The sequence below is a fragment of the Fopius arisanus genome, unplaced genomic scaffold (assembly GCF_000806365.1).
Source record: "Fopius arisanus strain USDA-PBARC FA_bdor unplaced genomic scaffold, ASM80636v1 scaffold00018, whole genome shotgun sequence".
Classification (NCBI taxonomy): Eukaryota; Metazoa; Arthropoda; class Insecta; order Hymenoptera; family Braconidae; genus Fopius; species Fopius arisanus.
Window position 1 is genome coordinate 176,218 of NW_011887757.1, and position 23,488 is coordinate 199,705.

The window sequence follows — 23,488 nt, forward strand, 5'->3', positions numbered from 1 at the left end:
TACGAAAGCAGAAGCAGTTCGTCGAGGTGGCGTTATCTGCAGTCTTCGGGGCTAGTTCCGGCAGGCAACTTTGACCGAGTGCACAATGCACCTATGGGCTGCATACAGGGACTCATTCCCATAAAACATGCCACCAAGTGAGAATAAAAACAGAAGAAAATTCAGTCTAATCATTTTTTCATTTGCAACCTCGCCTCAACCCTGATTCAAGCCAATTGGTGTTACCTAATGAGTTCCACTTCTTTTCGATTGGCTTGGATTAAATACGTATTCGTTCGAGGTGACTGTAAATATTATTCATTCAATAAAGTATGATTTTGTATTCAATTGTAGGAATACAACGGTTTTGTTTTGATGACACTCGCGAGTATTCGGTAATAGTTGGTCGAATCTCGATTGATGGAACCCGCCCACTTGTTTATATCGTCTATTCAAAATCATCGGCTACATCCGCCTACATTCAATTCAATTATCATTTTTATCAGAATGAGGTGCACTCTAAAGCGATTTTAAATCACTCATCAAAAATGAAGGATTTAGTAATGACTTTTGGTTTGATTGTTTTGTGTGAATTAATTATCAAGAGTCATAACCTTAAACAAGTGTTTCATGCACTGGAATTCGATCCTTCTAATCTGCACTTAAATGAAATTCTTATCGTGAGGATCATTACGATACTGTCCACAGTCTACTTTATTTTTTATATTATTCCAAATCATGATTAATCATGAGCGAGCAATCTGTTTTTCCGGTCAATTAATGATTCAGTAACTATTACCGAATGGTCATTTGACCGAGCATGCCAACGTTCAACCGAATGGTTCAGTAATTATTAACGAATATTTAATTGCTCCTAATTCAGGACGATTCGGTAATGGTTAACGACTCTCATTATTATAATTTTTCAATCAGTAGTGCTTGAGGGGCACTATTCAATTGAGCTCCATGTTATGGAACACCCTGTATATTTTCATTTCAGCATGTGGACATGGAAGGAGCAACGGCCAAACGGAAAGTTTATCGCTTATCTAAGATTGACGTCCCGAAGTACAAGACAGAGAACGGCAGTGAATCGTCGATGAGTCGATGGGGTAAACAAATCACGTAAACAAAATGAGAAATACAACCGAAACCCGAGGTTAAGTTTCCTGCGGTCGAACAATACGTCTACCCATCAGTATACAACACGTCTTTCAGTTTCGGCATTTCCGTGAGTGAATCATCGAATTCGCCATCTTCCTGATAGCACCCTGAAAAAAAAACAATTTGACCTTCTCCACCCGAGTCTTAACAAGATTCACCATCACATCAGATTCATTTTCAATCGGTAAAAATATCCGTGAAAACAGTAAAAATAATAAAAAAATATGTGTTCATGAGGCAGATGTGACTTTATTCGACGCTGGAAACCACTTTCGCCATGAGGTGAGTGAATAATTAAAACGATTTTGATGAACTCGAGGCATGGGGTTTGATCGAGAGCTATTTATAGGATGGAGACAGGGAATTTGATTCAATCAAGAATTTTCCGATAGAGGAACAAAGACAGGGGAATGGAGAGGAGGATATATATGGATATGATCCTTGGAAGATTTGTGTTGGACTCCTGAAAAGACTATGATTCAGTGAAAACGCTGATGGATGCCAAGCAGGTTTTGTTGGGGTGAATGAGTCATTGTTTTCCGATTTTCAATTGACAACTCATACCTTCAATATTTATATCCTTTGTTGTCTGCAGAGTTGAGTGATTCACGGGAATTCAGTGGATAACTTTTGTCACCCTCGACAAATTCTTCCATAAAAAATGTATCTTCAGGGTTCAGGGTTCATCCTCATCTAGCAATTATCCAACGATTGATTATGCATTTATTTATAAAAAATTCAATTGTTGTTATGAAGGATTTTATTCAGGTTCTTTGTTCTTTTTCTATGACGGACTTACCGACTGATGGTCAAGTGATCGATCGGCGGTTTATTGGATTGAGGATCGATTGACGATCGATTGACAATCGATTGACAATCGAATATCTTGATTGATCGAGATTAGTTTGAACTGCAATCGAGTCATGATAAAATCACATCGATATACTGCCTCGATCGATTTAATAATCGATTTTTCCATCAGGAGATATAACCTCAAAAATAATTTTTAGTCAAAAATTGAGGTGTAGATACAGGTAGGAAAAAAATGATGGCCTTTTTGGAGGACCTACACTAGAGTTGATTTTTTGGTGCACTTTCATCAATGATTCCACCTGACTAAAAAGCCCGCTCTCCAAATCATAACGTTTCAATGCGTCGGTAGGAGCACTCCAACTTGAATTAGCGATTCGGGATCAGTGGTGCCAACGTTGGTACTCGATTCTGATAGTTTCGAGTTCGAAAATGATGTGAACCGCGAGAACGTGAATATAAACCCGTTGCCATGCACGTCACTTCCGTATTATCGATCCAAATAACACGACAGTTAAACCATCGAAAAGCTCCCAATCTACTTATATAATGTAACTAAGAACAGTTTTCTGAATAAAGATGTTTCTCATTCGATCAGCAGAGGTCAAGACCCTGTCGGGTCAATCCGCGAAATGATCGCCCAGACACACGCCAAAAAATTTTCGATAAAAATTCCACCGCCAGAGGGCAAAACCTTCGACGAAATGACCTTCAACCATTTTTTAGGTTAAGATCCTTCCACAAGTACTCCGCAAGTACGAGAGTAGAAATGGTACATAGAGTTCAATTTTTTGGAGAATATTTTTAGAGTCATTTTGAAATTTCTTCCGGAAAGGTGGAGAGAAAAAAATTGAAATTAATTTGTACAGAGCCTTATGAGACACCTATTAACAATAAGAATTGATTGACCAAACAATTGATTGATCGTCTCGTCATGTTTCTTAAATATATTTAAATACAATGAAATGAAAATTCGTTGAAAATTTTTTTCCGCGGACAAAAATATCCGCCATACCCCCCCACCCCAAATTTTCGCATTGAATTGTCACCTCTTTGGGAATTTCTAACACAACCAAGGACTCAAGTAACACGAGACACATACAGCGAGTACGTACATGATGGCGTCGATGAATGCAAGGTAATAAGAGGCGATTGTTCGTTGCCGGGCCAATTTGAGTGGCAGCCTAGCAATTTGTGTGTGGCTCACGCCCCAATTTTGAATCGACTGGTCCCTTCATACGCTTATTTCTGTCATGTGTCCCGGATACCCTCCGGAAAAAGGCGTCCCTGGTTACTCCTCTCGAAGGGTTGCCCTTCTTGTATTTTCTTCCTTTCAAACTACCGCTTATCCCCGAATTTTTCGGTTTGCACTTCATCGGGGTGTCTTATTTCTTTATTTATTTATGAGGGCTGTCTCATTACAAAACTGAGAAAACAGTATCTGAGAAAAAAATTTATTTGGGCTAATTAATTTATCAATTAAAATTTATTCAATTAAAATTTATTCAATTAATTTTGAACAATGTGGAGAATTTATTTTTAGGAAATTAATTGTTTCCTTCAATGGTGAATTTATTTAAGTTTCACTTTGATTTAAAATCATTAATTTATTTATTATTTAACAACTTTTTATTATTAATTTTAAAATTATTATGATTATCATACAAATTTATTATTTTATAACTTTTTTATTATTCATTTTTTATTAAAAAAAAATTAATCTTATTTTTATTATACAATTTTAGTATTTAACAAATCGACATGGGTATGAATCATCTTGTTTATCTAGTGGAAAAAATAATCTCCATTTTTCCTATTGATAAACCGTATCTGCAGTTTGTTAATTAATGGAATGTAATAAATTAAATAATACACTGTTTTGTTCATACTGATAAACTTTATCGTAAGCGATAAGTTCACGGTGGCCCATACTCGATAAACTCAGAGACTAGAACCCCGAGGGCTTGACTTTTTCACTCATCATTATCCGCAGTTATCGTTTTCTTCAGAAAGGATTAGCCGAAGGGTGTAGATAAAATTAAAAAAAGGCCGACTATTTTTCAACGCCCATCATCCACCGACACTTGACAACCCTAAGCTGGGCCAATGTCGGTTGAGAATCGGCGGGTGTATTGGATCCGCTCGTGACCTATTTGATTTTTTGTCCCCGGAGAATTGACGAATTTATGAAAAAGCGACCACCGAGTCTCGGATAAAAATTTTCCGCAGCATCCCATATGCAGCACGTTTTCGGGCTTTTGATCAATGACATATCGGTAGCATGAATTCGGTTTCATCGGCCCCATCCGATTGGGACGACCAATCCCGACTTGAAAAAAAAATTTCACGGAGGGGTACGACGTACTTCGGTTATCGCAGATTCATCTCCCCATTTTTATAACGATCTAACGCCCGTACAATAGAATAACTCTCGATTTCGATTTTTTTGGATCGTTCTCATAAATTTTATGCCCTGTTTCGCCATTATTGCTATCTGATTCTATTTATTTATTCGATTTATCTCGAATGCTTGACCCTCAGATATCCTTTGCCGATCTTCACCGGTGGATCTTTATTGTCGCGCTTAAAATCATTTTACTGTGATAAAACATGTGAAGTTGGGGTGCATGTAGGGCTCCATGTGAGATCATGAAACCTATGGGGTGGAATCATATTCGATTTTTATATAAGAGATTCTATAGGCTTAAGTCTGAGTAATACAGTGGCTCCCCGCTATTTCCCCTTCCCTCGGTTTCAGTCGGGGAAATTCATTCCCCCTCCTTCCGACTGTGTAAATGTGTTAATACATGTACCCCTCTGCGCACCAAACATGCGCAGTAAATCGAGGGTATCGGCACTGTAAAGGATCGAGCTACTTTAAATACTTTTAGCCTTTTTTTTATCACAACAATGTAAACATTTTTTTCAACTCCACCAATAAAATAATATTTTTTAACAAATAAAAAAAAAACATATTCTATTTTTTTTTATTACTAAAAAATCAATAAATTATTATTTCGGATAATGATTTTTGGTTTAATATAATTATGTTTAAAAAATTGGGATTATTTAATAATGAAGGATTGGGGGAAAAAGAAAAAAAAAGAAAAAGAAAAAAGAAAAAAAATGAAAATTGAATTTACCCGACAATTTTCTCACTTGGTTCAGGAAGAGAGATTTTTTTTTTTTGGGCTGCGCCATGGAGGGGGTCTCTCCGATCATTTAATTTCGTCGAATCCGTACCCCCGAGACTGAAATGTTAGGAAGCAACGGCTGTATGGGGATCATGAGAGAATCATATGGGTGTCGCAGGGGGTTACATGGGTTTATCCCTATGTGGAGGTCCAATTTGTTTGAATTTAGGATTCGAGTGGAGTTTATGGGAAAGATTTGACATTTTTTTAAATCCCGCAATCGCTTTGTTTTTTACTGTTGTAAAAAAATGGGCATGGATATTCCATCTAGATTTTAATCGGAGCAGTCGGTACCGATATTTTCCACTTGAACGTTTTCTCCACGCGATATCCATGATTTCGCAGACGAATGAACACCCATCGTATCGTTTGATCTTTCCAATGAATCTGAACATTGATTGGTAATAAATTTTGATTTTTTTCCAACAGTTCAAACGAGATTATTCGCAATATCAATAATTGATTGGCTTTTTGATACGTGGGAGGAATAATGGAATGGCATTACATCGTGCATGATCATTTGGAATGACTGAGTAATCATTTCGTGAGGAGGAATAATTGATTTGATTATCAGTACACTCGGTATTTTATTTTATTTTTTGAGGGGTGACTGATGGAGTCATTTTTTATGAGAACGTGATCGGGTGGATCGAGCCCCAAAAAACTCCAAGCGACTCCAGATCATGTTCTGATCAGGTCCATATCACCTGACTAAAAACCCTGACTAAACCCTGATGCAGTGGATCGAATCTCCATATCTCCAGGCGATGTATCAATTACCAATAAACCTCTTGTTATTGTTTTGAAATTACACGTAATTTTCACCTGTCGTGAAATACCTCGAGACAAATATTTTACTTTTATATTTTACAATTCTAATTTCACCCAGTAATTTCATCTGACTATCATTATTATCGATCTCACTAATGAAAAACGCTGTGAGATCATCAGAGATTATTTTTCCTTTATTAATATATGTTATCTTTATTTCGCTGATTTTTTTTTTTTAGTTAATCACTTTGTTGGGAACATTATGAAAGGATTCTTGGGTGTAATAGCTCTCAATCAAGCTCTCATTTTAGAGAATCAAATTATATCAAATTATCGATTTGTATAGAAGATGCGTTTTGGGGTTTGGGAACAGATGGTAAACAGGTTGCAAACCCAGAACAGGGATTAATTTTTTTTTTTTCTACTCAAAGACAGTTTCGCTCACGTAACAAGGCGCTTCCCGTCTGTCGTTTATACTAGTAGTCATCGGGTTAAAATCCTGAATTATACGTGAGTGGATTCACAATATTTGGCTTTAAAAACACACAATGGACTCTGCCTTTCATTTTTTTTCAAATGGGGTCTCTGTAAAATCGATTCTTCGATTCAATTTCCACGACTTTTTAGAATTTTTATATTTTTCCAAGGGTAGGGTGGGAGGGAAAAATAAACACGTGATTATAGCCGAAAGGCAAGTTTGTTTATTGATAACAATCCGATTTCGTTGATAACTTTAGATAAAAAGATGGGGGATGATTAACCGAGAGAAGAATTTTTGTTAAAATTCTGAAAGAGAGGGAAATATTCCATGGAAATTACACGTAATTTTTTTTTTTGGTAATTCTGGGGTGAAATGTGGTTGTAGGAATTTATTTTTTATTTTTTATTTTTTTATTTTTATTTTTTTTGTGGTTGCGTAATTTTTATTTGAATTATCAGTGAAAAATTACGATACCGTAACTTAAATATTTGGAATCGATTCCATAATCGGTAAGGGAACTAGTTCTGAAATTTTTATTAAATATTTTTCTCCGTGTAGGGCGACAAATAAAAATCTGATATTTCGAGTCATTCCGCTAGTACGTCAGTTCGATTATGGATCGTAAAAGAATCTGAATGGTAATTCTTAGTCGTTATGAGGTGTTTTATGGAGAGCCATTGAAGTCTTTACAGGGACAGTTTTAATTTTATTTCTTGACAAGGTCTTGTACACGTGCAAGTCTCCTAAAGGAGCGAATCTATACCAGACAATAAACCAAGGTATTCCTTGTTGCCAACCTAAATTACAATATTACTACACACCATAAGACTGGTTGTAATCGGCGTTTTGTGCTTCCACGACATGAATTTATTAATAAAATTCCGGTGCCTCAAAAAACTTCAAAAAATTGTCGAATTTTCGATCGATATTTTCTATCAGGGAATGCGTTAAATAATTCCTCACATTTTTTGTTCGTTTATTTATTTTTTAATTAGAAGAATTTATTTTTACGATTTTTAGTTCAGAAAATTGTACAGAGGATAAATGTTTAATCGAAGCATAACCCTCAATATGGGTACGAAACAGTGCAATGTATTCCTTTGATGGTGGTATTCACCATGAAACGTGATGTTGAATTAAGTTTCGTTTGCTCACAAACTTCATCCAAATCAACTGACTAGGCGCCAAGCTTTCTCGACGTTCCATCAATCAATCAGCTGAGCAGGCAACTTCAGACTGGAAAGGTTAGTTCGTCCATGACGCCACTAATCTCTGCATTTAGAACTTGATTGCGAGACCAATTCGAAATTTTTGTTTTGATTGCGGTCCTTCCTCAAATATTTTTCCTAAGTAATTTTGCTTCCAATACTGGAATAAAACTCGGCAAAGACCCATTAATTTATTGATTGATTGATTGATTACAATTTAGTAATTAATTATTTACTATATTCAATTTATTTGAGAGAAGATTGTGGATTTGGCTCGATGAACCACACGAGTGGATAAAATCCCCTGGATAATATTCTATTTTCTTATCGCACACGGTACCTTGCGGCAAGCTTGAGCTGAGGTTGAGTCGCGACATCTGGCGGCTCTGTGCAGCGTCAACTGATGGGCAATCTTGGAGACCAGTGATGCACAGAAAAGTCACACGGAAAACTGTGACACAAAGCTGAATGTCAAGGGTCAAAGGGACATGGCCCCAATGGATACGAGTCAGATGTAGAGAGGTCGAACGTAAATAAAATTGACAGAAAAGCCAATCATCCCGTAATTCCAGTCTGATCCGTCACAGCTACATTCTTCTTCCGTTCCATCTCCGTTTGATCTAGCCAAGTCTGGCCTAATTTCGTTTGACTCCTTCATTCGACCTATTTTCATTTGATCCTTCCACGCTTCACTGTTTTCGGAAATTATCCATCACACAGCGTTGTGGCAGGTTTAAAAGGCGGTATGTCTTGCGATGAAAGCTGGATTCAAGATGCTATTTCTTTTGAGGTGTTGAGCTCAAATAATATCTCTGCGGTCCAGTCGCAAGACAATTCGGTGATAGAAAAATGGAGAAAAGTTGAAAAAACATTTTACAGAAATTTCATAAAATCAGTATTGACTTTTCGATTCATTTCTCATTTCACCACATGGAGAGAAATATGTACGATAAATTACTGGTCTTGTATTGGTAAATGCGGGGTATGGCACTGCCCTGATGAAAATTCATGTGTAATTCATGAAAAATTACTGCAGTACTTTGGAATATTTACTGCGCAGGGCAACAAAAATTACTGGACTTATCCTCAATTTTCTCGGAAGTTCATTCGATGTTCTAAAATGTACTGCTAAAAATCTGAAGTGTTCGTACTGGTTATTCACTTTTTACTGCGCATACAGTAAATTTTACTGCGCTTCCAGTAAATTTTACTGCGCTTCCAGTAAATTTTACTGCACATCCAGTAAATTTTACTGCGCTTCCAGTAAATTTTACTACGCTTCCAGTAAATTTTACTGCGCTTCCAGTAAGATTAGATCGTAATGCTCGACGCTTACTGCGCATATCCGGTAATTTTTCCAGCGATTCTGGTCAAAATTTTTCATCAAAATTTCTCTCCGTGCAGTAATTACAATTCTGATTTAATAATTCTGGTAATGATACACCCGTGATAAATAATCGTGTGGGAATTTTTCTCGCTATATATTGACCGTGGACATGTGGAGTTGCGGCAGGTGTAGAATGGACACAACGAGATGCAGAAATACTTGTGGACGATACAAAGGGCAGGTGTACACGCGCCATGTACCTGAAAACGTGTGATGGATAATACCCACTGATGCGCATACAGTCCCCTCAAGCGCAATTCTTATATACATGAACCATCACGTACCCTCTCAGAGAGCAAAATTGCAAGTTGAATTATCTGTCTGAATCTCCCACGCATAGCTCTAGGGCAATTCGACGTGTATTTTTAACAATAAATTATTTTACACCACAATTTATGCTTTCCATAAACAACAAATATTTTTTACAATGAATATCTCAATTTTTCAATAGACAAGTTATTGAAGTAATAAATAAATTAAATAATAAATAAATTAAATAATAAATAATGAAATGAAAAATCGATGAATATTATTTTTTCTTGTCTTCACCGAGAGAAACAATTATTGCTATTTTTATTATTATTATTTTGTTCAAGGATTCGTTTAGTTGAGATGGTGTATTAAATAATTCGTAAGTTATGAATTTTTGGATGAAATCAGTGGCAGACAAATCCTTGAATTTTATTTCATTATCATCGAATTTCAATCAAATACTTTTGACATCTATTTTTATAAAAAAAATAGTGGCGAACCGGAAGTGCTGGGAACATCCAAGATTCGATAAAATTCTCGGAACTGATAGAATGTATCTCATGACAGGATGCAGTGGGTGTTGGACAAACGGAAGTCTCTTCACTCCGTGAGATAAAGAGGATATGCAGTGGCAGAAGTTGAAAATAGTAACAAAAAACAGAGTCTATCCAATTTTGTTTTTATCACCTAGTAATTTATCCCGACTTCTCATTCCTGAATTATCACGATAACTGACCGTTGAATCATCGGTTAATTAACATCACTTGAAATTTTCATAAAAATTGAACAGCCGCTTACTTCAGAGATCGATTTTATTTTACTCTTTGTTTATCCCTCACCCTCACAATTGCCGGCAATCAATTAGGAAAAAGTACTGGAGCCCTTAATTACTGCCTGGCAAATTATAATCTCCCGTAAAATCTGATTAAGAGCGACTAATTTCTCTATTTAATCTGAAGTAACTCCGCCCATTCGTTACCGATACTTTACGCCCGAGTTTTACCATTTGAACAATCTTATTTCCGCCCAAAAGTCCAATTTGCAATGCAATTGTTATTAAAAGTCGAGAAAACGGATAAAAAAAACACGGCAACAAGAGACCCCTCATTAAACGCTGTCCGGAGGTTATTTCCACGTTAAAAAATTCCTGGAATTGTCTTCCGCATCAATTTTTCCTTTGAGAATTGTTTTCCCTTGTTAATTTTTCCGTATGAAACATCTAAAGTTTTTTCCGCGTTGACAAATTCTCTCCGTCAATTTTTTTCGGCGAATTTTTCTTTCACTCACCGACAGTCCTTTGCCGGAAAATGTTTATTGAATAATTTTTCGGTTCAAGTGCTGTGTCCCAGTTAGCGGCTTTTAATGGTTACGGCAGTTTTTATTTCGTGGGGGGGAGGGGGGGGGGGCTAATTTTCTTCGAGATATTTCTCTTCCGGGGAAATTAATTCCGGAAACATGGGATGGGATAATCAAGACATCGAGGGCTTGTATTAACACTGATATTGGACAGTGGCATGCATCAACCAAAATCCCATCAACTTTCTTACTTCCACCCGTATAAATCCGGATAACTTCCGGAGGCTGTGCCTCAATCACCGGATTAGGGGACAATCCCGTCAATCCAGTCAATCCAGTCAATCCCATCCTTACAATTTGTTCCGCATCATTATTGAGAGATGACGAGTTTATCAGAGTGTCAGGCTTAAGGATCCCCGGTACAGTCAAAACAAAAGTTCATGATTCAAATTCGCTATATTTATCGCAATTAATTTTTCATTTTTCAGTAATTAATACTCCGATAAGTTAATTAGTTGAAGTAATAGCTATAAAAAAATATTATATTGTTATTATTAATTTTTAATTAATATTTATATAATTTATAATTCATTGTTAATTTTTAATTAATGTTTCCGTGCGTTAATTAGTTGAAGTAATAGACATCGGAAGTTATTATTGTTTTTGATTCTGTGAAGGAAGATTATATTATTTAAAAAAATTGATGCAAAACAATTTTAGTCAGTTATGAAATTTTTATGACGTTTTTATAAAATGTGAAAAATATCAATTCTTTTTATAAATTTTATATTTTCGACTGCCAGACATTTTTATTCTATCGATAGGAGAAAAAGGAGAAGCGAACGTTTCAATTTGTAAATGCAATTTTTATTTGACGTCGGGGTCATAGAATAGAAATTCGTGTTGAAAATTCAAATTATTGTTTAGAATCCTTTATTATTCAAAGAATGACAAATTATTGGGTTTTTTAAACAGAAAATTTACTATTAAATTTGACGGAATTTCTATCGCGTTCCACATTTTACGATTTTATCGGAAATGGTTGCGTAGGATGAGGCGAGAATCCGGGATTATTCCCAATACGAGAATGGATTACAAGATTTTTTTATATATTTGCATCGGGTGGTGCCCCAATTGAGCTATCCAGCGCCTAGGCACTTCATCTCACATTTCTTGTGAACGAGAAATTCCCCGTCCCTCATACAGCATTCATTTTTATGATTGAGAAATGGAATTTTTCAAAAGGGAATTCACTTGAAAAATTGTCTCTGCGAGTTCAGTTTAGGTGATCCCGAATCATGTGAAATGTGAAGATTGTACCAGGACGGTACCACTACTCGGCACTTTTGGATCAATACGCATGCTTATTGAGAAATGGTTGATGCCGTGCAGTGTGAAATTCACAATCGCATGCATCGGAACAAGTAGAGTACTGAATCGGTCACGAAAAGTTATTGGAAGATGGAAGATATAAAAAAAATTATAACCAAAACATTCTAGGTCATCCCTTAATATGAATGAGCAGAAAAAGAACAACATCCGAAATATGAAAGAATTTTATTTTCACTTTTATCACTTCCCAAAGATATTATTTCAAGCGGTCGAAATGTCCCACCATCTGTTAAAATATTTCAATATTTAAATATATACTCCAAATAATTCAAAATTTATATTTTCCGAACTCTAAATAAACGTGTAATTAACTCATCGGAGAAGAAACTTGAATTATTTAAAAATAATATCACGTTTTATTTTTGTCGTCTGGATCTGTTTGAAATCTGGACTAATTGCGAGTTAGATTATCCCCTCGACCTCTCGGCAATCTTCGGGCCTCTTCGGAGGGCGATGTTTCTGAAAAGCTCACCGAGGGAAATCATCCGAGGTCAGACACTCAACGAGGCACAAAGGGAATCCAATTTATTTCCTTTGTTTACACCGCTCGCTTTACAACTCAACACACGAGGTTCTCATGTGACGTCATTCATGAAGAGACACTTCGTGGTTGGTCGGTGCTTGTCGAGTTAATCTGCATCCCCGTCTTTCAATCATCCGCCATCGTAATGTGAGCACCTCATCCCCACTGGGTAAATCATACATGAGAGCGAGCACTTATCGACGCCATTCAGCGCTGCAGTCGGTAATCCAACGGCCGGTAAATAAACGATGGAGAAGGGCCACGATTACGTGAGGCACGTGGAGGGTAGTCAGCGTCTTGGAGTGATTGTCGAACGGACGGGACCACCAGGGACGCTTCAAAGTAAATCGTCAAGGACGGGATGAATGACTTGAACAAAGGAGGTGATCATCGACTTCGAAGGTCAAAAAGGTCACGAATCCGAAGTGGTGCTTGACGCCTCTCGTCGAGGCTCATCCGGAGTGTCTTTGAACAGCATCCTCCATCTAGGATGTGCATTGATTCTGGAATGTGCAAATCAACACATCCGACACCTGCGTCGACCTCCTGGTCTTCAAGACGGACATCCTGAAGATGTTGCGGCAGATTGGAGTTCGTTTGGGAGTTCGGAACGACTTGGGTTCTTTTCCGAATCAGTTCCGACCATGAAAGTTCAGGAATCGACGGTGAAAGTGTTGCGGATCTGTTGGCGGCCTTCCGGTTTCACCTGCCGTTGCAAACTTCAACAAGAACACTATGACCAAGCGCATAATTTTGTCCGAGATTGCATAAATTTATGATCCTGTGGGATTCATTACGCCGGCGGTTGTCACGGCAAAGATACTCATCCAAGAATTATGGCTGCTCAAGTTCAACTGGCACGATTAACTTCCAATTGCCTTCATCAAACATTGGCTCACTTTCAGTGAGGAACTTCAACAATTCCGCAGACTATCAACACCACGGTACCTTCATCTGTTGCCCAATACAACGGAGATTTCAATTCATGAGTTTGCGAATGTATCACATCTTGGAATGAGCACGACTCGAGCTAACAGATACTCTTCTGGTAACAGCTCCTCAGGGCCACGTGAAACGGACAGTTGAGCTGGAAAATACACAAATTATCCTCCGGAATGATTCGTCGATAACCATCGCCTGGATGAACGGAGGTTCTTCACAATAGAAGGACTTGGTCGAAGATCCGATCTACTGCACCATATAGTTCCCTTTTGTCACCCACTTCCTTCGTTTATCGATAACTGCAAAAAAATCGCATTTATGTCAATCGCTCTGCTTAAAGGTCTCCCGATCATCTAGCAAGCACCAAAACTTTTTGGCCGGGGATTCTCGATTTCTCTCGTGATTGTAAGGCCATTAATCCCCTGAGCATCTCTAGAGTAAGGATCGATAGGCAAAGTATCACACGTATATGCAACCTCAACGTACATAGCTGTATATAGCTCTGGTTGGCGTGCAGGGTTATGTTGGCAAACGTAATTCCATGTGGGACTCGCTAATCCAGGACTACCCAGTCGGTCATTACTCGATGTTGTTGATCCGTGGCGTGAAGTATATCGCAGCAGCCCTCAAAATCTCCACCACCGTACGTCATCCGGGTCTTTTCCACTCCCTCTAATCACCGATTAAATATGACGAGGTGTTCATCTAGTAAGTCATCAATATCTGCACGTCCTAATTCAATACAGATTTAATCGCTTTATCGTGTTATGAGTATGAGGTCAGCGGTTGATAATTGAGAGTTTGTCGTTTGTTAAATTGTAGTTGGTCGGAAAATATGGGCTTTTTTTGATGTAGTAGAAATTTGGAAGGGGGACAAATTCGATGCGAAACGCTGGGAGGTGAAAAAAAAAAATCAGCGTGGGCTCGAGTGGAATCCAGGGTTGGTTCGGGCCGATAAGTATCGATCCTAGTAACTCTACACAGCGGCTCTCGACGGGGAAGGTGAATTACACCACCACTGGGGGGTGGTGGGTGGTGGGTGAGGGGGGTTAGGGTGCATGGCCACGGTGGAGTTACCCCCTCATACATACACGGTTGCTGGCTACAGTGAATCAGCGGCTGGTGATGGTAATGGTTATTGTCGAAATGGTGGTATTGGTGCTGGTGGTTAGAACACTGACGATGGCTCTGTGGGCTATTCAGGTACAATGTGATGTGCTTGCAAAAACACCGATATCATTATTTATGTATCGCTTTCGAAGCCTGAATGGTAGTATAGCCTACTCCAGAGCTATATTCACAAGTCATGGGTTTGTTTGGGATACTGTGGACATAAGACCAACGTCTACCTCTCAATCGTATGGCCGAATAAAAGGGGCTCGATTTATTTTCAACCGTTCCGCCAAAGAAATACGCGGAAAAATTATTGGAACAGTGAGAACCAGTCTCAAATGTTGATCTCAATGTTATCCAGCCTAATTTCCTGTCCAGTCGCCTCTCCGTGACTTTAGTGCGGGCGATGGGTTCACGGGAGGACCCAATCATATGCCGCTCGGTTGACGGAAACTCCCGAAGGCCGACGGAACTGCTTTTCACATGGTTCTTCGACAATATAGCGCATCATCCCACATTGACTCGATCAGTAATTTTTCTTGGATATCTCTCTTCGTGTATCTGTAGGCGAACCTTTTCTTTGAGCGATAGAGAATGAGACAAATGCTGAGAGGTACTCGTCGAACATTTGTGAGTGAGTCTGCTAACTTTTTTCTATGCTGTTTGTTTCACGTTTCCCTTCTGGCGAATCCTCACTCCCACTTCTTCGGATACTTCTTTTCGCTTTTCCTTATCGCTAATTCTATTTTTATTCTTTTCCGCTAGGCGATCCGTAATGGCATTGCTGAGTTAATGCTTCCTTTTCTGCAATGCAGCTTTCTTATTCTACTCCGGCAAATCCAGACCAATGATTAGAGATGATTGCATTTTTGCAGTTGGATTTCATGTCTTTCAGCTTCAAGTTTGGAATGAGTTTTTATTCTGATCAAGTCACTAATGAAGCGATAGAGCCTCTCTTGTACCTTTCGTTATTTCCTTACCTCTGGTTCTTTCAGTTCCATTATGAATATTGTCGACGTCTTTCACTTTTATTCATCCACTCTTCTCCATCCTCTCTCCAAAATCAAAAAATCTTTCGCAAATATTTTTTTAACCTTTCAAATACTCAAAAACAACTTAAAGTAAACATTCATAATATTCATTATGATGTATCATGTGACGGAATTATTAAATAATATTAAAGAAACTTTGCGAATGGGAAAAACTTGCTAAAAGTTGAAGACATACTTTTCTCAAGTTTTTTTTACAACTTCTCCAGAAGAGGTTAGATCTGTAGATTCAACCAGCACTTTAAGCTTCGATTCCGAATATTTTTCCGAGTTGTAACATATCAACTGCACTAGACTGTAGTCGAATACTTTTAAGATAATCCTTTCGATAATCCTCTTTCAGAGTGTATTCTCATTTTTTAATCCTCTTCACATTCTCTATCGATATTAACCATGATTTGCCATCCATAAAAAAGTTTACCTACCCGATCTCACTGTGAAATTAGTTATCATGTACGTATTCTGCGAAATTCTCCAAAATTCTCCCCTTATTTCCACTCAATCTCTCCTTTTCCAAATTTTACACCTCAAAGTTAGAGTCCGTAACCTCAAAAATAATGGCGGGGCTCATATCACCTATTTATTTTATTTAATTTTATCAAAATTGAGACATAGAAAAGGAAAAAAATTCAGAGAAATAATAAAAATATTTTCAATCAAATAAATTACGGTCAATATCTTCTCCAAATATTTATATCAGTCCTGACTCTCATCTAGTTCCATTCAGCATAAAAAGGATTATTACATTTGAGGGACATTTTGATTTTAGTCTCTGGAGAGTGAAGCAAAATGGCGCCTTTGACGCTAAATAGAGACAATCAGCAAGTATTGTATTCAAACGTCATAACAGTCGAGAAAAAAGAAATAGACGGGAATGTCATGCTGTTGCTATTGGATATATACCAGTGATAAATATAGGCAACTAGAAGGTAAATACATGCTGGCGAAGAGGTTCGTTGATCTATACGATGAGAAAAAAAAATTCTTCTGCTGAATCAATTCATCTCTGCCAAGTAAATGTGATTTACATTTAAATATGTGGATTTGCTTTTGGGTAGTAAATCTAGTTGGTGAAAGTAATTATTTTTCTCAGTGCTTAAATCTATTCATCACTTGAAATGCTAAATGCATAACGAAATCTCAGGGCATTCACACCAAGAAAACTGTCATCCACGCAATTAATTATGCAATAATCTTAAAATTACAATTTTTTCTATTATAAAGTTAATTTCTCTCATCTGAAATTAACGCTCCCCTTTCATTTTTATTTAATGATTCATTATTTTTTTAGATTCTGATGTTAGACGTGATTTTAATAATTTTAGGGGCATTTAAATAATAAATTATTGTTTAAAATTCGTAAATTGATGATGATTTAAGAAACGAAGATCTCTGTCTTCTCTTTTTAAATTAGAATTAAGGAAATATTTATAAATTCGCAGAGATCCACTCGACAAGGTCCGAGTCTGAAGTTGTCGGAACTCGGACTAATAATTAAATTTTGTTGAGCCCCAGTCAATTTTCTCAAGATTGACAACTTGTTGAGTTTAAATAGTAATTTAATTTGATACTTGACTCCACACTTTAATTCAGGGGAGGATCGACTTTTCAGACCGAGAAAGAAATAGAAAAGACAAAGAGAGGGGACAGTAAGTTGACCGGAGTTCTAAAAAGAATATGCGAGTGCCAGTTGTTTCGAAAAATTACTCCGTAATTCTATGAACAGAAATGACCAATTACTCACTTGAATCATCGGAAATCGATTATCTGTGTGAGTCGACATGAGATTCGATTCTATAATCCATAAAAATAAACAATAATAACAAATAAAAAATAATAATTGTAAATATATCCTATATATATTTTTTTAATATATAGTATATTTATATGACATGATGATAATTTAAGTTTCGTCTAAAGACTTTTCCACTATAAACAAAATGGTGTCCTATTTTGTAAAATTCTCAGTCAATAATTATTTAAAAAAAATGGAAATGCCCAGTATTTAGAAAGAAGAAATGAATTATTTAGAATGCACAGGAGTGAATAATTAAATTACGATTTCGGAATAAATTTGGAAGAAATGGAAATAATGACTGAAATATTGACCCCATGCAACCGCGATTTGGCGTACAATACGCGGCTTGATTTTCAGTTTATAAAAAAAAATATTTTCCTGGTAGCCGTAAGGAATGAAGGGCAGTATTTGTTCTAAGCATGAGTTAATAGTTATGAATTAATCACAGCAATTATTGGAATAATACAAGAATCTCCAGTGAGTCAAGTACAAAGGTGAAAAAGCTCGGAATATAGTTCCACTATGTACTGCACAAAAGCTCTAAATACAGTACTACAATACAGTACGCAGAAGCTCTCAATACAGCTCTACAATACACAACACAAAAGCTCTCAATGCAGCACGACAATACACTGCAGAAACTCAATCGACTAGCTGTCATGCGGTAACTCATAATTAGAATTGTTCAATGGTGATGATTTTTATTCATTCACTCCTGTGACTCTCGGGATCCTGAAGTGATCCTTGCGATACCAGAAATATCTCTGACATTTTTGTCTTGACAGAGTGTCAGGATTTCCATGAAGCTGTCACAGTTGATGATTTGTGAAAGTCATTACAAGGTCGTATGACTGGTACTTCATAGTCAATCGCAACTGATTCTTTCTTCATTAGTCGGGATCTATGAAACTGTTGCACCAATAGCAAATTGGGAGCAGTTGTGAGTGCTCTCTTCAATTATTCAAAAGCAACTTGGCAGTTCTGATTCCAGATGAATGGTTTCTCCTTCTCCATCAGATGACGCTGGGGTTTGGCAAGCAAGGAAAGTTCTTGACGTATTTCCGATAACATGGGCATAATTGCGAGAAACTTTGTACTTCAGTCTTTGTCTCCGGTTTTGGCCAGGTGATCTGATTAATCCTCTCGGGATTGGATTTTATTCTCTTATCAGTGAGGATGTGCTCAATGAAGGATAACGCAGATGTCATTTTTTCCGGTGGAAATGATCGCCCTGAATGCAGCACAAATTCGACAATCAGGAGTACCAACTCACTGTCACAACTTCCGCATTTTTTTTCTCAACATTTTTTCGTGTTTTGTGATAGTTTCGAGGAATTTAATTGGGACAACAAAGTCTGGGTCAGCTTCCGCTGTGCTAATGATAATTAAAATTCATCGATTTTATTATATTAGAGTTACATTCGCTCCGACTGGGACACATCTCCCAGGGGGACAATAAAAACATTTTAAATTCATCATGAGTTCTTCCAATACATTCAAACTCCCGCTCATATGCCGCCCGATCAACGAAAACTCCCGAAGACCCACGGAATGGGCCGATGCGTGGCGTCAGTCCCCGAAGAAGTTACAGCAGTTCCAGTGAAATTTCCACTGCTTTCACGAATATTTCAGTTTCTTATCAGTACATTAGAACTCATTAAATGAATTTTGGATAAAATTGATGGTCAGAGGAGTAAATTTAATTGTTATGTGTAGTAAATATATTTTCTGCATTTACTCTAGGGACTGGTAATTTTTCGTGGACATTTTTCTCCGTGAGTTGATGAAAACATGGGCTCAATGATACGGCTGAAAGCTATGCCTTAATATGAAAATACCAGGATCGAGGTCTTTTGTGGGATATAGTACCAGAGGATGTCCTCTCCCGGAGGAGCTTAAGGACAGCCCATAAGAGCTTGGCTGGTAATCCTCAACGGTTATGCGGTATTTTATGGATTAACAATCAAGTCTTTAGAGTTAAGTTTGAACTTGAATTCCTGATACCCCATGTCTACTCCGGCACGAGCTGCTAATTTAATTAACACTCCAAAAAATACGGATTCTTCCCAGCGCCACATTCTCGACATTTTCCTTCAAATTTTTATTGCTGTTGTGGCTTAACAACAATTGAGAGATATCCAAAAGTTATGATTCCATTAGTAATGGAAAAACCCAACAGACCACCCTGGATATGTCGGTTAAATCAGAAGTACAAGAGTAACTTTACCCGTGTAAAAGTTTATGGCTGACCTTATTTTTCTCGATCACCGGTTTGCGGATGCTTCTGAATTCTTTATCTTTCAACTACATTTACGGGATTATATGTTTCGGCGGACAGTTCGTACTGCCATAGATTGATATTGATTACGCCAATTTCTTAAAATCGCCACAAAAACTCGGAATAACCCATCGCAAAAAAAAAATCGAGATACGCGGAAGCGTATCGGCCAAGTACATAGTTCGAAACTTCCAACAAATATTAGATAGACATCAACAAATTTTACTGTAAAACGGAATTATTTGTCGATAATTATATGAATTATTATAAAAACTATGGGGGTGTTATCAGCAGTGATTACCGAAAAAATTCACCCTTTGTCGATGAAGGTGGAAAATGGAAAATGAAAAATGAAAAATGAAAAATGGAAAGTGGAAAATGGAAAGTGGAAAATGAAAAATAAAAAATGAAAAATGGAAAATGGAAAGTGGAAAGTGGAAAATGAAAAATGAAAAATGAAAAATGAAAAATGAAAAATGAAAAATGAAAAATGGAAAGTGGAAAATGGAAAATGGAAAATGGAAAGTGGAAAGTGGAAAGTGACAAGTGGCAAGTGGCAAGTGGCAAGTGGAAAGTGAAAAGTGAAAAGTGGCAAGTTTCGACAATTGAACCGCGCTTTGAACAGCTTTGGTTTACCAAGTCCCGGTCTACCAAGATTGGCCCTTGTTTGCATCAGTGGTGAAACCAGTGTATTCTCAAGACTAGTATCCAAGACTCAGTATCACCGGAGAAACCGGTATCCAAGGCTGCTACCCAAGCCTCTCCACGGGCTTCAATCACAATTCGGATTGGACTTGGTAATCAGTTTCGGACCACTCCATAGATAGAGACCGGTAAGCAAGTATCAAAAATTCGAAAATTTACATTTCGAATTGAGGAGTCCCAGCTAATCCCAGACCGGTGTTCTCTCAGGAACCGATATGCTAAGCGATCGGTGGACCGATCTCTCGCGCGGAAATAAATTTGCGATTGAAATCGGAACTCCGAGTTTTTTGGATTCAGCGCACAATCGGCGGGGGATTATGGGATTAATAATGAACATTTCGATTTGTATTTTCTTGTATCGTTTATTCTTTGGGAATAATTTGAGAGGATTAGCCAAGAGTTGATCTACGGATACTCAAGACAGAATCATTCTGAACTCAATTATCTGGAATCTGTAGACTAAATCTCCGATTTTCGACGATCAATCTTCACGATTTTAATAATTCTCAGCGCATGTTTTGCTCTTCACCGAGGGTACAACTTAATTCTCACTCGAATACTGTCAACCAACAATGGGGCGGATGTTATGAGCGATGTGAATGGCTGCGTTTCATTCCCGATAATTATGAACGCGAGACAAGTTCTGGGTTAAAATTGGTTTCAAATTACGCATGGAGGTAAAACGAATCGGATAACTATAGCTTAATATGATAATTCCGAGTTTCAGACTATCAAAAACTTTAATTACTAGACCGCCTATTTTACGCCGTAAAGCCCCCGCAATCTCATTATACGCATTAAATCCTTCACAACGGAGAGGAAAAAAAATTCTGTAGCGATGAGTTCTGGAAAAAATCGGTATGAGTGATACAAAATTTTTTTTAAACATTTCGCGTAAATAATAATCCAGCATTGGTAGAAGTGCCGCGCAACTAAATCCTTAATTCCCAAATCCCCGGTATCAAAAGGGCTTATCATTCGTACATTTCGATCTTCAGTCTAAAAACCGAAAGTATAATTACTTAATTAATTGCACATATTATATAATTATTGAGGACACCGGAACTCTCGGTTTATCTCTGATAAATTCGATCAATTCAATAATTCTCATATCCTAAAAATAAAAAGTAAATGATGTTAAAATGAAATTAATTAAATGAAATTAATGAAGTTAGAGGTCATCAATTGGAAGCCATAATATAAAATTTATTGAAATTACTGAATTCACACATCGATTTGAAGATACATGAATTTTCATTTGAGGTATTTCATGTCAAATAAATCAACCGCTGATTCTCACACTCTTGCAAATTGATGGCAATTTTTTTCTATAATTGAAGGGTCGAGGGGTGGAGGGGGTGAAAAACGATCACTCGAATTTTTTTCATATTTTTTTCGACGCCCGCTTCGGAGATATCACTTTTTTGACATTTTTCCGTTTTTTTTTTTTCAATCAATCGACGTCTGTTTGGCCAATTTTTATTTATAAACCGTCGGAATGGTCAACTTTTTAGCGACAGCATGAGTATTTCCAGTGATTCTATTTTCATTTGCGATATTTATAATAAAAAATTGTCGAATAAAAATAAAAACTTCCAATTTCTCAAATATTAACATGAACTTAAATTTTCACAACTCAATAATAATAAAAAAAAAATACCAATTATGATTATTATTCTTTAAAAACTGATTAATGATTGATTATAATTTTTACTTGAGTAATTTTTCGTCACGGTAATTTTTTCCTCTGAGTTACCGTACAGAGATAAATCCCCGCGAAATTCAAAATTTTTTTCAGTGACGGATTTTTTTTTTAACACCACCAGTTTAAATATCAACGATGTGAAACCGATGTGGTAAAATTTCCCGAGGAAAAAGGTGACTCACAGTGGAAAAACATTTGCATGCCTGACTGCGATATCAAAAGACGACGACGTACTCACTCCTCATCTATTCATCTCTTTTTCATTTGCTTGTGTTTGCTGAGCGTCTGTCAGGTCGATGAACCAACTCAGTTAACGTTTTTTTAACGTGCAGTCGGCAACTGAGACCAAAGGCTATTTTACGGACAGTGGATGATTGACGATGAATTAAGTATGCATCATTGATTGGAAGAGGCAAATACTCAATCATAAATTCTCTTCCGCGTTGATAGAATCAAAAGGAACGATTCCACGTCAATGAAAATAGAAGCCAAACAGAATAATTTCGATAATAATTTCCATTCAAGAGAAATTTCTAAACAATTAAGGAGAAATGTCCAAAAAAATTCAATTTTTCCGGTAATTTTTACTCCACGTTATTACGCTATGACCTTGAATGACCTCTACCAATCACAATCAATAATTACCAATAATCAGTGAAATTTTTCGAAGGACATATCCCACATGATCATTCTCTGAAGCAATACGATGATTATCATCATAAATAAATCGTAAATTAATCGTAATTATCCTGAAATTTCTCAACCTAACCTAAAAAAAAAATACATCTCTCAGTGAATCCTTCCCGAACCAAATTCCCCCCACTTTTCTCGTAAGAATTCCCGAGTTTTCATTACGCCACACGATTAACGTAAATTTTATTATAAATCTCTCAGAGTGTTAATATACAACCGTCTCCTGAAATGTTCTCTTGCTCATTTGTTTCCCCAGTAGTTCGCCCCCATTGCGGTACTCATTCCCCTGTACCCCACATGGTGAGGCATGTGTGATTATTTTTGCACAGCAATTATTTTTGTTTCGCTGCCGGCAATGACACCAGCACGTGCTGCCAACTGAGGCATATACGCAGCGGTCACGTACACATGTGCAAAAGACAGTTATGAAAGAAAAAAAAAAAGAGTTAAAAAGAAGAAAGAAAACATTATAACATTGGGTGAGGATACAGATTGTATTTGTTTCCGTTAAAATATCGGTGTCGACTCAGCCGTTTGTTTACCCCGACAGACAATCTATATTGGAGTACATCCTACAACACGTGCCAGCACGTTCCCCTTTCGAATATTATATGAGTTTATCCCTATTCTTAAATGATAACAATAGGGGATTGCCTCACCTTATTTTCGGGTGAGATCGGTTTATCAGAATAAATACTGTCATGATGGTAGCCATCCGGCTCCAGAGAAAATTAATGACTTCATTATG

At 37.1% G+C, this 23,488-nt stretch overlaps 1 protein-coding gene across 1 annotated transcript in view; it reads left to right on the plus strand.

The window, feature by feature from the left end:
* Window positions 1-1,097: 1,097 nt before the first annotated feature.
* LOC105263953 (sialin) overlaps window positions 1,098-23,488 on the plus strand; it is a 72,314-nt gene continuing 49,923 nt past the window's right edge. The window contains exon 1 of the mRNA XM_011300489.1: window positions 1,098-1,425. The gene's annotated coding sequence lies outside the window, so the exon portion shown is untranslated. The remainder of the gene's footprint in view (window positions 1,426-23,488) is intronic.